The sequence below is a fragment of the Oryza sativa genome, chromosome 6 (assembly GCF_034140825.1).
Source record: "Oryza sativa Japonica Group chromosome 6, ASM3414082v1".
In the NCBI taxonomy this organism is placed as follows: Eukaryota; Viridiplantae; Streptophyta; class Magnoliopsida; order Poales; family Poaceae; genus Oryza; species Oryza sativa.
Window position 1 is genome coordinate 24,498,345 of NC_089040.1, and position 14,177 is coordinate 24,512,521.

General features: G+C 44.7%; 1 pseudogene; it reads left to right on the forward strand.

The window, feature by feature from the left end:
- Positions 1–10,037: 10,037 nt before the first annotated feature.
- On the forward strand, positions 10,038–11,718 carry LOC112939254 (uncharacterized; annotated as a pseudogene).
- The last annotated feature ends 2,459 nt before the right edge of the window (positions 11,719–14,177 follow it).

Consider the following 14,177-nt stretch of genomic DNA (forward strand, 5'->3'; position numbering starts at 1 on the left):
CCCCTCTCTCTCAGCTCTGCAGCCACCAGATCCACTGCTGCCACCTTTCTCTCTCGCTCGAACGCAACGCAAGTTTAGGAACCGGCAACAAAGTCATCCTTTCTTCCAGCCAACTCTTTGTCTACTAGAAGCGTTGCGAAACAGTTGCCATGTCGGGGAGAGCTGGAGAGGCGGTGAGGCACCCGCCAAGCGACCTGCTATTGCCGCCACTCCATCTCCCTCCTTGAACTCCATGCATGTAGACGCAAGAGATGACACAACGGCATCTCTCTGTTGAGCAGCCACAGTGATCATACTATTGGAGGAGCCGATTGCAATTGTATTCATGGATGCGTTGGTTGGTAATTAAGGAATATATAAGTGTACTAATTTGAATAGAAATAATAACATCTAGCTGTATTGTTTTTAATTGTATTGGAGTCTAATTGCAACATTTGTTCTATTTTATATTTTGAATTTAGGAATTTATTTGATTTCTTATTCTGAATTTTAGTTAATCTCGTGTTTTTCTGGATGGACTCTTATTTCAATATTCGTTATGTTTTATTCCGAATTTTAGTTATTTTTAAGTTTTACTTAAACTCTCTATGTTTTTCCTTCAATCAACACGGAAATTTCTAACATTCATAGCAAGTTTTTATTATATTTTTATTTTAAATTTTAATGACCCAAGCGAAAGGGCCTGTAACCTGGTGGTTACAGGAGCCTCAATAGCACATGAGATCCTGGGTTCGACTCCCCATGGGAGCGAATTTTCCAGGATTTAATGGCGTTGTGGTTTCAGTGGTAGGCGACGTACCCGTCGACAGCGAGGCGCCTGTGGTGACTTTGTCAATCTCTCCAGGATTTGCCGGTCCAGTCTTCGAAGATGCTCATAGGGGTAGGGTTTGCGTGCGCGTGTTCACAGGGGTGAGTGCGCGTGCGTTGTGAGTGTCTGCGTTTTAAACCGCATTCCTACTTAAACCCTTATATATTTTTTCTCCTATTAACAGGGGAATTTCTAGCCTCTAGAGCAAAGGTGTCGATTAACGTGGGAATTTCTATTGTCCAAAGAGATGGAATTTCTAGCGTCGCGAGCTAGTTTTTATTGTATTTTGTACTTTTAATTTTAGTTAACTTGGAGTTTGTGTGGTAATCAAATTATTATTTTATTATATTTTCTATTAATTAATCTATATCATATTCTACATATGGGCTCTTCTTTTCAAATATTTTAAACTGTATTTCTAATTTTTCAGGGGAATTGTATTTCTAGTTAGATTCTTCTTTTCTCTCTCTGATTGACTGAGATTTTCTCTCTTCTTTTCTTTCTAGTAAAAAATTTAATATTTATCCCTCGACCATAAAATCGGTTATAACGACTCTTCCAACTATTAAAATTGTGTAAAAATGACCCCCAAGACAATATTGACCGTGATATTCTCGGATGTAGCGTCTACATATATAGTAGCCTACCCATCAAAGAAATTAAAATAGACAACTAGGACCCACATGTAATCGTCCCCCTCTCTCATTCCTTCTCTATCTACTATCTTTCCTCCAAGTCTTCTCGACGGCACTAACAAGGCAATGGTGGGAGGCAGTGTGGCGAGCTGGGCGGCAGCGACATATCCCCGGCGGCTCAGCTCATTTCCTTCCTACAAAACGCAATTTGACTCTATCTCTGCCTCCCTAGGCTTCTCAAAGGCTCGACCGCTTGCCGCGTGCTTTTGCTTCTTTCTCGCCTACAGCTTGTTCATTGGTGGTTCGGGCCATCATGTAAGGTAATCGGGTTGTTTCGAGCCCCCTTCATCCTGCTCGATAGCTAATGAAGGTCAAGGCGAAGATGATGTTGCTGAGGGCTGCCGTCTTCCGTTGAGATAAGGGTGGGGGGTGGCGACGGCGGTAGCCACTGATAGTAGGCCTACCATTTTTCGTTTTTATCCTTTTCACTAACATGCGGGTCAACGGGGTCAAATATGCCACATGGGACAAAACCACCTCCGAAACCACTTGGGGAGGCGATTTACAATGGTTTTGGGAGTTGAAGGATGGGTTATAGCCGGTTTTAAGTTCAGGGATACGATTTAACCTGGGGCATAAGTTGAGGGAAGACAAATAGACTTATTCCTAATTTAAACATCAAAGTTTTTTAATGTGGGCCGCTCGTTAAGAATTTTCTCGGCGGGTTGGGCCGTATTCTCTTTTATCATCAGAACTCGGCCTGGTAATGATAAAACGGCCTAGTAAAATGGACATTTGTTCATTGATTGTTATTTTGCAAAGTTTATTTGGAGAGCCGTTCAGTTTTCTTTTGGTTTATATATATATTCATACTAGCATATCTCATATTTTTTATGATTGGCTTCAGGGAGTCGTAAACAAAAAGAGCAAACCAATACTTCTTGGAGCTTCTGCCTTGTGTTAGGCTTTATGGTTGAGTAGGAATGATAAGGTTTTTTTTGACAAATCACCTACTGTTACTTATATGCAGGTCATTTTCAAGCCAACATATTGGCTTCGTCTGTGGGCACAGTTACAAAAGTGTGATGAAGATGGAGATTTCCTAATTGTTGCATGTCGTAAGCTTGAAACAACGATTATGCAACTGTTTGCCAATCATGGATGGGGATTTACCAATAGACTGGAATAATATTATTTTGTCTAGTTTGGTTTCCTTTTTTACAGAGTGCTAGTTTGTAATAATTGGTTGTAACTCTTTTGAGTAAAGGTCGGGATGTTATTTCATTCCATTATTAAAAAAAGTAAACTGCGGAGAACAGAGCACTTTCGTTGTTTGTACATTTCGAGCGTGAAATAATCCGTTCAAACAGTGGAACATCGTAAGTTTCTTTCCTTGCATAAATGGAACATTGTACAACAAAAATTTATTGAAATATATAGCGATCTAGGGAAGAAGATGATCACTGGACATTGAGGATGACAAGAGTAGAGAGATCACTAACCAATTCCTCCTTTTCTTATTGAAGCGTGAAATTTCGTAGCTCCATAGCAATGGCGGCGACGGTTTCAGAACATAATATACGGTAATTTCATAGACCGCCAAGCAGCCAGCCACGGAGCGTCCTCGCGGCGGCGGCGGCGGCGAGAACGGGGAACTGGCCGGCGACGAGCGACGTCACGGCGAACGCCGCACCGAGTAGCCACAGGAGGAACGCGACGAGGACGACGTAGAACTCAACCTGGCCAGTGCAGGCGGCCGTCAGCAGGTGCAGGAGGGCAACGACGGCGAGCAACATGAGCACGCGGCCGGAGTCGAGGAGGAGCAGACGGCGGCGGCGGTGGTAGCGACCGGCGGCGGCGAGCAGCTGGGCTCGACGCCGAAGGCCCCGCCGCTGGTCGCCGCGCAGGAGGTAACGAATTGCCCGATCCGCCATCATCAGCTTATGATGACTTTGGTTTGCTTTGTGTGGGTGGCATATGCACCTATCTTCTTCCGCTTTGTATTTATAGATCGCGTACAGTACATGTACATTTTATTTAGTCGCACGTACACATTTTAGTCACGGGTGAGCTGTAAGCTGTTCGGTATGTGACATGCCGATATCGTGACGTGCGCCGGGGCAAGTATCGTAAACTAATCTCACTGACGCTAATCTCCAAAAGGCGAAATTTTAGGGAAGGCGCGTCAAAGCTGTCTGGACGGGCCCGGCCCTATCCGAACGAACCGAATCGAATCCGAGACTCGTTCGTCAGAGGACTTTCTTTTTTTTTTTAGAGAAATCAGAGGACTTTCTACGGGTACATCACCATTATTTCACGTCTGTCCATTATCATGAATTCCTAAATCACGGCGTCTCTTAACAATAATGCCTTTAAAAGCCAAACGTACTATAATCATCGCAAACATACAAAAATTCGGTGACTTTGAAACCAACTCTCGTACTATCTCAAAATCTAAGAAACTACGTAAGTGGTCAAACCAAACATAGATCAACTTCTCTCTACCTCTAATAATAATAATAATCTCTTCTCTACTATTATAAAAATTAAAGATGTTTTTACCGATATTTTGAAATTAAATATGTTTTTACCGATATTTTGGTACGTCATCCATATTTGAGTTGGTTTTAAGTTCGTTCACTTTTTAAAATATAGATCCGTTTTTTAGTCGAATTTTAAGTTCGTTTGCTTTTGAAATACAAAAGCAGTCGTATAGAAATGTCTTTAGAATAACTCGCATGCTAACTTGATATGAAAGCCAAACTCCTAATTACAGCTCATGATTTTCTAAAAAAAATATCTAAGCGAATTCCCACAGTGTTTTTCATATCATAGCTAAAACCTATTACAATAATAAGATTAAAAAAAACATTCACCCGTTGTAACACACGGATATTTTTTCCCTCCTAGCTAAACCATAAAACAATAATAAAATTAAAATAGCATTCACCCTTTGCAACGCACGGGCATTTTTTCTAGTAGTAATAGTAGTAGTAGTGTAATAATAATAATAATGTGAAGTAAGCGTAGCTTAACTAGTTAGATTTCTTGCAGTGGAAACAGCCTACCCAAGTTCAAATTCTAGACTTGACACGTAATAATAATAATAATGCTTACAGTGAATTATTCTTTTAGTAGTAAGCGATGTACTCGTCGACAGCAAGACACCCATGGTGACTTTGTCAATTTCAATATATACCGGCTCAATTTTTTAGAGGTGCTCATAAGATAGGGTGTACATGTTGTGGGCATCTACGTTTGTACCATGTTTCTAAAAAAATAATAGTGAAATTTGGTGGTGTTTATTTTAACAACAAATCAAATACTCCATTCTTTAGAACTAGAACGGGTCTATAGCCTAGCAGTTGCAGCACTCTAGTAGTACTTACCACTGTACTAGAACTTAGTAGCACTTGTCAATGTATCATAACTCTAGTAGATCACTGTACCAGATTTGGGTTCGACTCCCCCTATCCCTTGGGGGCAAATTTTTAGAGTTGATTTAAAAGAGGTCACTAGTTGGTCCCTTTGTCAAACCACGTGTTACAAAATGACCAATGGTGGAAGAGTCCTGGTACGTGGGACAAGGGTTTCAAAGTATGGGTTAAGACCCCGAACAATAGGCGGATCCGTGTGAGGGCTATGGTTTATGGCTTTTCTCGACTGATTTTGGCTAAGGTTTCTTCTTAACTTGAAAAGCCATAGTGCGATCTGTTCCCAGTTGATTAAGTATTTTTAAAGAACACGTCAACATCTTAAAGTTAGTTTGGTGTGGTGAGGGAAAGTGGGCCGGCATGGGGATGGTGTGGTGAGCACCTCCTCAAGCTCCTATGTCGTCACGGGTTCCATCCCTTGTTTATCAACCTCCTGCGGCGAGGCAGCCGCTCGGAGTTACGAGGATGGTGGACAGGTAGACGAGCTCGAAGTAGCTTGCCGGCAACCCCCACATTGCTCCACTTGGTTGGGAAAAGAAAGAGTTGAAAGAAAGATAGGGGAAAAGAAGAGTGGGTACTTACATGTGGGTCCTACAGTAGCCCTATGCTAACTCCACAAGTCTGACCACGGTCAATTTGTCACGTCAGCATAAACCATGTTCCAAATCACCGAATCGATTTGCACTGGTTTTTGAAGTTGGAGAATGCAACGTATCCACTTTTACAGTTTAGGATACGATTCGACTGAGGCCAATAGTTGAGAAAGGTGAAATAAACTTATTCCTACTCTATAGGGGTAACACAAGTGGGCTATAAAGTGGGCATTGTGAAATGGAAGGAGTACCGAGCTGAATCATTAGCCCAATTTAAATTCTTCTCCTCCTCACAAATTCCTTTCTCTCCCTCCGTCCTAAAATAAATGCAGTTTTAGCACTATTCATATTCAACGTTTGACCGTTCGTTTTATTTGAAAAAAGATTATGATTAGTATTTTTATTGTTATTAGATGATACAACATGAATAATACTTTATGTGTGACTAATTTTTTTTAATATTTTTCATATTTTTTTTTAAATAAGACGGATGGTCAAAGCGCTAAACATGGATATTTTATGACTGCACTTATTTTGAGACGGAGGTAGTAACATATTTGTCGTTGAATTGCCAACGGATGGTCCAGATTTATCATAAGTGGGCTGCTTGCTAAGAAGATTGCTTGTCTGGTTGGGCCGTTCTCTATTTGCTCGGTAGCGACAACGCAGCCCACTAAACTCCAAAGAACAGAGTACTCTCATTTCAAAAGGAAAAAAAAAAAAACAAACAAACAAAAAAAAAGAAGGGATTGTCTATACATAAATCTTGCAAATTCTGGACCACCCGATTACTTTAAGATTTGTGCAAAGAAACCAACCCTAAAAACCTCCTCTCCTCTCCTTTCTCCCGATACCGCGCCGCCGCTCCCAGTTTCGCACCGCGCCTCCGCCTCCGCCTCCGCCGCCACCGCCCCAGCGTGCCGTCCCCCGGCCTCGCCGGCTGGCCAGAAGGCCTTAACGGCGCCGGCGAGGCCCCCCGGCCGACCTCCTCCTCCCTCCCTCTCCCCTCTCCTCCCTCCTCGGCGAGATGCCCCCGCCGCCAACGCCGCCCACTGCCATCCTCCATCCCCGCGGCTTCGGCGCCGCTGCCGGCGCCTCACCGTCCGCCCGATCCGCCGCCCACCGCCGGGCCGCCGCCTCCCATGGCCATCCCTCTAAGCCCGGCCACCTCCCCTTTCTTCCCCCCTCCCACCCCAACCCCAACCCGCCCCGGGACCCTAATTCGCCGGCGCCAGAGAAGAAGAGGAGGTCGCCGGAGTTAGAGAAGAAGCACCTCGAGCACGAATCGCGAAGCACATCCGGTGATTCAAAATTTGCAAGATTTGGGTATGTATTTTCTGTCGACAGATGCTTAGCAATTCCGAAAAAAGAAACACAATACTATGAAATCTGTACATTTCCAACATAAAATCGGCCCAAACAACGGAACACCATAAGGGCATGTACAAAGGTAGAGTCAGATATGAGCTCTATGTTATCTAGAGACTAGCATCTTACAACAGTTAGAGGCAATATGGTCTCTAATCATTAATGCATAAAAATACTTTTTCTTACTCTTCTTTCCTTTCTTTTACCACTATACAACAAAATTTGCTCTAATAAATGCTAAGAGTCGACTCTGAGCCGTTGTCATGCATAACAACCATATTTCTTTCTCTTTCTTCCATGTCATCAAATTTACTTGCATGGCAATAGAGAGACCACTAATAAAGATTGTTGTACATGCCCTAAGTTTCGTTTGATGGAGAACTCGTCTTGGAGGACAAATATGAGCTGAAATTTATTGAACTATACTGAAAAAAAGATGATGTTTCGAAAGCATAACATGTAGGGAGAATGCAAGGATGCAATACACGCAATCCGTACTCAACTCCAGAGCAAAAGCACGGAGAAGAAGATGATCACCAAGCAGGTGATCACCGAGCTCCTTAGCAATGGTGGCAGCGGCGGCTGCGAGAACGGGGAATCGGCCGGCGACGAGCGACAGCATGGCGAGCGCCGCGCCGAGCAGCCACAGGAGGAGGGCGACGCAAGGTTCGGCGCCGCGGATGCAGCCGGACGATGCTCCGCGGCCGGTGGCGAGCAGGTGCATGAGGATGACGGCGCCGAGGAGCATGAAGACGCGGCCGGAGTCGAGGAGCAGCTGGCGGCGGAGGACGGCGACGTCGGCGAGGGCTCGGTGGCGTTGCTGGTTGGCTAGTAGGAGGTAGTGGTGCATCGCCCAATCCGCCATCGGAGGCAACTTCTTGGGTGTCTCAGTGTGTGTGGCTGTCTTCTAGGAGTACTTTTCTCTGATGCACTCTATTGGTCTCTTCTATTTATAGCACTCGTAGTCGTAGTCAACCACAATTCACAAGTACACAAGAAAAGCAGGAATTGGGAGGCTAAGAAAGCATAATTCAAGAAGGCATGAATTCGGCGAAAGCAGATTTCAAGAAAGCAGGAATTGGGAGGCGAAAGCAGATGTTGATGGGCAGTGACGAATCCTGGATTTTTCCTCTGTGTGTGCCACTTTACGGAGGTTTTTGGAGTTGAATTTGAAGCTCTAGCCTGATCTAGTGGCAGTTGCATTACTTTGGATTTGGACTGAAGTTGGATCCTAAGGTGGAATTGAAGAAGAATTAAAAAACACCAATTACTATTCATTTCTGCATTCTTCATTTTATTCTTCCTCCTATAGTTTCAGAGTTCCCCATCACCATCAGAAAATGTGAAGTCTTGGACAGGGACTTAGGCGAAGCAGTATCTGAATTCAATGGTGCCCGCTGAAGAAAGGAAGAATGCCTATGTTCCTCCTCATATTTGAATTTGACTGATTCGATTTGATTTCAATCCAAAATAACATGTATTCAGTGTTTCGAAGTTTGAACTCTCATTGATTTCACTAATTCCCATTGTATTTAAACAGTGAATGAGGGGAGTAAAAAGTATAAACATCTTAAAAGCATAAACTAGCAAACGCAAGAAAAAAAAAAGAAGCCTTAAAAAATTTATACCTTTTTGTGTGAGGCATAGCTTAAATTAGTTAGGTTTCTTCTATCCAATCGAGTTAAAGTACTATACTAATATGTGTGCTTGAATTTACGATTGATTATTTTATCAGTGATAGTATATTTGACATGGGTGCTCTTATTTACGGTTAGTTATTTTTTCAATGGTAAGCAATGTCTGCAAAATAAAGCAATAGTTTAGTGGTATTGTAGATTTTTATTTGTTCACTTTTTTACAAATCGCTCAGACATGCTATCTTTTCTAATCATTTTGTAAGTTTCAAGCCGTAAAATTTTATTCCTGCAATCGAGTTTTTAAAAGACCATCATCCAAAATTCCAATTACCTATCCGTTTGGTAGAGTTTCAACTCCTAAATTTAACTCTAAGAGTAGGGCCTAGAGTGTAGTTGTAGAACTGTCTAAAATCCAGCTCTACTTCCTTGTTTTTTTTACTGTAAGAGCATTCCAATCAGTATAACTCCTTTCTTCAATGGAGCTAAAACTGTTTGGTTCAGCTCCAGCCTCGAAAAAGATGAAGCTAAAGTTACGGCTGTACCAAACGGAAATGAACCGCATTATCATCAGATATCCGACTCCAACCCACCACCTGTCTGCACATCCGAGTCACTTGAGAGTTGACATCCGAGTCACTTGAGAATTGAGAGAGGCCATAACCCCTCGAGGCCACGAACCCAGAAAGAAGCCCAGCCCAACACGAACGCGAACTTGATCAGCGGGGCGAACGTGAACGCGAACTCGATGCCTCGTCTTGTCTCATCAAGATCTCCCTCCTCTAATCCAAAATCCTCCAGTCCTGTCGAAGACTTCTGATCGCCTTCAATTCGCTGAAAGCAATTGGGAACAAGTCAGACCGAAGCATTGGTGGCGTAAATCTCCAGGTTTCAAATCACCCAACAACCAGGATCGCATTCAATCTCGAAGAGAGAAGTTCCTGAAGCATATGGATGGTAAATGTATTCGCTGTCTGAGCACCAAACATCAAGTTTCTGCCTGCACAGAACCCATCCGCTGCTGGTTCCGTATGAACTCGGGTCATCTGGCTTCAAACTGTCGCAAGCGCCCAGGCTATAAAACCCCGCTTAACCCTCCTGTTCTCTCCACAGCAAACTTCCCAGAACTTGCTCCCCTCCACTTCCCCCCCAAATCCCTCTCTGCTCCTTCTGCCATGGATGATCTCACTGCTCGACCCCTGCTTGACTCTGTAGTCATCTCTGCTACCGGTGAAATCGAGAGGCACAGAGAACGTTTCTCTGCCCGCTCCCTGGTAGCCTGGCAAGTTGGGGCCCTTGGGGACAAGGTTGAAATTGGAGTGTTTGCTGATGACATGCGTTCTGCCTTCCACATCAGGAGAGCTGACATTCAGTTCACCAAATTCCACCCCGAAGTTTTCTTCATCACCTGCTCAAATCAAAGTGATCGTGATGCCATCCTCCGTCAGCCAAGGCTCACTGCTCCTTCTGGCAGGGTATACCTTTTCCGCCCCTGGGATGAAAGCCTGCATGGCATCCCAGCTCGCTACCGCTACCGTGCCCGGCTCTGCATTGAGGGCGTTCCCATGCACAGGCGAACTGATGAAGCGGCGGCGAAGGTGATTGGCCGCAAATGTGCTATCCACTATGTGGAGGAGTACTCTAGGCGCGGCAACTACAACCGCACCTATGACATGTGGGTGTGGACGGGCGAGCCAAGGGCCATTCCCCGTGGTGGCACCTTCGCCATCACTGACGCCGATGAGGAAGGACTGCCCACGGACATCCCCTTGCCAGAGCTAGATCCCCTCCGCAACCCCCTACCTTCCGAGCCAAAGAAGGGCTGGACCTACAATGTCCTGGTCCACGTTGATACTCTAGAAGACCTCCACACCCGCAAGGCTCGTGCTTACAAATGGGACTATGAAGTTCAGGATGATGGTATCCGCTTCAAGGAGTACCCTCTCCCCTGCAGAGCTGAGCCAGACCTTGCCCGGGGCCCGACGATGACGATGATGATAGAGAGGACCACTCCAAAAGCCGTCATAGAAGCCGTTCACTCTGGGACAGGATCAGTGGCTGCTCTTCCGGTCGGAATCGTGAGCCAGACCGGCGCGATGGCCAGTGCCGCGACCAGGAAAGAAGGGGAAGATCGCGAGACAAGGAACGATATGACCATAGAAGCCGCTCCCACCATTCTTGTGAACCAAGCGAGGTGAGGCCTCCTTTTCCCTCCCAGTCTGATTCTCGTGTAGATCACACGCCTGTTTCTCCCCTCTCATCCTCTACCCCTGCTTCGGCCTCTCCATGCAAACTCCCAACCACCCTCCACAACCCGAGTCCAGATGGAGATGCTGCTGCTGTCTTGATTGTCACCTCTGCGTCGGCCCAGACTACTCACCAGGCTGATTCTCTCCTGTCTTTGCAGGGTCGAGAGGATGTGCTCGAAATCCTGGAGAGCCATCTCGATCCCATGCTTCATGAGGCGGCGGTGAATCACTCTATGTACTCTCCGGATACAAACTCTCCTCGTGTTTCCTTCCCTGTTTTTGTGACATCCTTTGCAAGACCGGCATCGGCTCCAACTCTGACACCTCTGGCTGCAGCAAAGGATTCACAGATCACTGAGTTCATCAATGACATCGCAACGTCGATCCAGCCACCTCTTCTCCCAGCTCCGGATGTGAATGTGAGGAAGCCTTCCCGCGTTAAGGTGAAAATCCCTGTCATCGCCTCTGCTCAGCGTCACAGTGAACGGCTGCTCTATAAACGACGTGCAAATGCAAAATTTGAAAATTTCACCCAAGAAATTCTTTCAAAAAAGTTCGGTATCATGAATGATTCTGCTTCTTTCGATGATAACGTCAAAAAGTTGTATTTGCAGCGATACAAGAAGCCGCTCTCCCCAGCTTCACTGAAGACAATCGCTGATCTAGTGGAGAAGGGAGGATGCAAGGCCATCAGGCTGAAGGCATCCAAGAAGGCATCTGTGGCGCCACTGTGGCTGACTCTTGCCGACTAGAAGTAGAAGCTTTTGCTCATCGATGACAAGATATCTTCTACTGTTAAAGACTTAGCTCTTCAGATGTACTTGTCCTTTAGATTGCTGCTATCTGTGCACTATATTGCTTGCTGCTTCTCCTGCCTACTATGAATTAGAGTTGCTGATGAGATCTACCCCCTACCCCCTCTCTGGCTGTGTTTCTTCCAGCTGCGCTGGCTGTGTTTCTGCCAATTGGGCTGTGATAGTAGACCATTTACTCTATGTCGCAGGATAATGTGTATCTGTTCAATTGGAATGTAAGAGGCTTGAATGTCAAGGCCAAGCAAGATTTCGTGAAAGTCTGTATTCAACAACATAGCGCTACTATTGTTTGCTTACAAGAAACCAAGCTTGCTGTTGTGTCTGACCAAATAATTCTAAACACTCTCGGCCAACGTTTTGCGCGTCAGGTTGCTGTCCTACCAGCTGAAGGCACAAGAGGTGGAGTGATTCTTGCCTGTGATGACAACTTCTTTTCAATCTCTGATGTTCATCTGGGACGTTTCTCTGTCTCTGCAACCATAACTATGCGAGAAGAAGCTCAACAATGGTCAATTATAGTGGTTTATGGGCTGCAATTAGAAACTGAAAAAATTGCTTTCCTTGCTGAATTAGAAGGCCTTCAATCCTTAATGAAACCGGCCTGGCTCATCATTGGAGATTTTAACCTCATTTATAAAGCTTCGGACAAAAACAACGATCGCTTAAACAGAAGAATGATGCAGCGTTTCAGGGGACTCATAGATAAAATCCAAATTAAAGAGCTGAATCTCCCAGGTCGGCGCTTTACTTGGGTAGGTGATGGTTCAAACCCCACTCAAACCAAAATTGACCGTGCTTTTGCGACTACGGACTGGGATTCCTTGTTTGCAAATTCATGTCTTTATCCTCTATCCTCAGCGTGTTCTGATCATGCCCCCATTTTCCTTGTTGGAAATGAACAAAGGAAAAATTTTCCAAATTTCAGATTTGAATCTTTTTGGCTCCGTATCCCTGGCTTCTTGGAGGAAGTCCAAAGTTCCTGGCAAAAACCAATTCTTGCCACGAATAGTCTCGTGATTTTGCGTCTGAAACTTCGTCGCCTAGCCCGTGACCTTAGAAGATGGAGCCGCTCTCAGGTAGGGGACATTAAACTACAGCTAGCAATAGCATCGGAAGTCATCCTTCGTCTAGAGATAGCTCAAGAAACAAGACTGCTGAGCGATGGTGAGCGTCACCTTCTGTCAAATCCTAAATCAAGATTTCTGGGCCTTTCAGTCCTTAATAAAATACAAATCAGGCAAAGATCGAGATTAACGTGGCTCAAAGAAGGAGATGTAAACTCAAAATTCTTCCATATCAAAGCAAATTCAAGACGGAGAAAAAATTATATCCATTCGCTCCAAACACCTTCCGGAATAGCCATCTCATCAAGACAAAGAGGAAGAGCTTTTCAGGTTCTTTAAAGATAGACTGGGGACGATCTCTCCAAGGACAGTAAGCCTAAACTGGCCCCGTTTGAACCTACCCGTCTTGGATCTCACCGAGTTAGAAGAAGATGCCACAGAAGAGGAATTAAAATGAACTGTCTTTGAGTTACTCCTGAAAAGGCCCCTGGACCAGACGGGTTCATTGGAGCTTTTTTCAAAGCTGCATGGGACATAATAAAAGATGACCTTCTAGCAGCAATTATATCCTTCATGCACCTCAACACCTCGCAGTTAGCTGACTTGAATTTAGCCTATATCTGTCTTATCCCACAGAAAGATGATGCTTCCGGTGCTGAACACTTCTGTCCCATTAGCCTCATCCACAGCTTTGCCAAAATTATTGCCAAGATCATGGCAAACAGACTAGCCCCTCGGCTCAACGAAATGATTTCCCAAAATCAAAGCGCTTTTGTTCACAAAAGAGCAATTCATGACAACTTCCTTTATGTGCAAAACATGGTAAACCTGCTTCACAGGACAAAAAAAACAAAGCTTGTTCATCAAGATAGACATAGCGAAGGCTTTTGACACTGTGAACTGGTCCTACCTCCTAGAGATCCTTCGACAATTTGGTTTTGGTAATCGATGGTTAAATTGGATCGCTAATCTTTTCTCTACCTCCACATCCCAGGTGCTCTTAAATGGGTCCCCAGGGCAAAAAATCAACCATGCCAGGGGCCTGCGACAGGGTGATCCGCTATCCCCAATGCTTTTCATCTTGGCTATCGAACCTTTTCATCGAATTCTAAAAGAAGCAGAAAATGTTAATGTCCTCGCTCCCCTTGGGGTAAGAAATGGAAGATTCAGATGCTCACTATATGCTGACGATGTTGCGGTTTTTGCAAGCCCGAACCAAGAAGATTTGTCAGCCCTTTCACATATTCAGGTATGCTTTGCGCAAGCATCTGGGCTACATACAAATATCAACAAAACTGAAATCTACCCCATCAAATGCGAAGACATTGATCTGCAAAATCTTCTTGTTGGATGGCCGGGCCAAATAAAACAATTCCCCTGCAGATACCTTGGCCTACCTCTTCATCTCGGAAAACTAAGGAAAATTGATTTCCTTCCTTTAATAGACAAGATTGGGTCTAGACTGCCAGGTTGGAAAGGGCGACTATTCACTTCTGCCGGACGTCAAGCCCTAGTTTCATCTATTCTAAGTGCTATGCCAACTCATCATCTTACTGTCCTACAAGCTCCAAAGTGGG